A 1838-nucleotide genomic window follows, 5' to 3' on the forward strand; every position below is an offset into this window, starting at 1 on the left:
AACAAGTATTAGATAGAAGAAAGTAACCTTTTGAAGTGCAGCTCGAAAAGTTTCTCTTTCTATTTCCCGCCGCCATTACTGCTTCAATTTTGCCTCTACGTCATCAACTTCAGCCTTTTTCATTTGAGCGTTAATCTTAGTCATCTCTGCAAGTAAACATTCAATCCTGTCAATGAAAGAGAAATGGTAGATGGATGCCAACAACATAATACAAAACAAATAGTAATGCTGATAGATAAATAATAGCTACATTTATTTTTGTTTCTGAGCATATTAGCTTTATACATGAGCTTTAGAAAATGAGTGCAAAAGAGAATTAGGAAACTGAAAAGAGAATTAGTTTGATAGCATCTTCCCACAGCAAAATTGATTTTTATACCTCCTATGCAGAATTGTATCCATAAGAATTATGAAGAGAAGAACATGATAATGAAAAGTTCTGCAATTGATACCTAGATGATGTTGCTTATATATATGTGTGTGTCTGTGTTGTAGTTGTTTTTTTATTGGAAATGCTCATAGATAACTATCAAAACACTTGAACTCTACAGTACACAATACAAGTATCCAGCATAGCACAGTACGTTAATAGTGTGAATAAATGGATAAATAGAAAATGAGGCCTATGTTTCAATGTTTTGAAATGTGTGTGAGAGATTACTTTAGGAATTTAAAAAGGTAGACTTCTAAGCTGAATAGCTTTACTTGACTTTAAACGAGTTCTTGCTATATATGGTGAACTGCCTGGGTATTAAGGATCAAAATATGGGGTTGCATCTGCCATCTCCTTGCAAATCCATGTGATCATTGTCCATCCGAAGCTGCCCTGGGTTTGGTAATGCTAGCCTGGCAGTGTTAGGGAAGTTGTGTCCTCAACTGTAGCATTTGGATTTGAGTGGGCTTCTGGGAATAACAGATGCTTATTCCCTGACCAAGCAGTCTTTTGACCAATCTGCCTTTTCAGTCCCTAATTTTCATATTTGTTTTTTATAAGTAGTAATTTCCAATTTCAGTTTTGCATGCAAAGTGATCTAGTGTAACTCTTCGTAAGTAAATGTTTCAGTTGAGCAAGGTGTTAATGAGTGTGACCTTGACCTAGTCACTATTTTAAATTTTTGTTTAATCCTTCCATGAAAACTCTAGTATCTTTTGTTATCATTCACTTCTTTTTTTTTTGTTGTTGTTTGGATTTTATGTAAAATGATCATCAAGGTTAGAAAAGTGATAGATTAGGAGTGCCTTTATTTTTAGCATCTCATAGAGTAGGTTCCCATTTAATCTGTATATGGACTACATTCTTACACTGTCTACAATTATGCAGGTTTGAAGCAACAAGGCGAATCTGCAGTTTAATGAGGAAATTGCATCAATAGAAATGTTTGGGAATGTGGCTCGTTGGCACACACCAAACCAATATTAGCTATGACAGCTGATGTGATTCAGGCTTCAAACGAAGCGTGCATGAAGTGCGGGATGGATGATTATGTGTCAAAACCATTTGAAGAGGGGCAGCTTTATTCAGCAGTGGCACATTTCTTCTAGTCTGGTTGATGAGTCAAACTAACATGACTGGTTGTTTGTGAGTGGTTGATCTGTCTTACCAGGGACGGAGCCAGGAAATTTTATGGGAGGGGGCCAACCAAATTTTTTTTTTTTTTTTTTCGGTTCTTTAGAATTTTTTTATTAAAAAAAATTATTTTGGGTGTTTTTTATGAACTAAAGACTATCATAAGGGCCAAAAAAAGTGAGCATTTAAAAGTAAGGGCCAAAAAATGGACATTTGAAAGTAAGGACTAAAAATAAAAAACCTTAATGGGTATGGCCCAAAAAAATTACGA

Source organism: Corylus avellana, chromosome ca2, assembly GCF_901000735.1.
Source record: "Corylus avellana chromosome ca2, CavTom2PMs-1.0".
Lineage (NCBI taxonomy): Eukaryota > Viridiplantae > Streptophyta > Magnoliopsida > Fagales > Betulaceae > Corylus > Corylus avellana.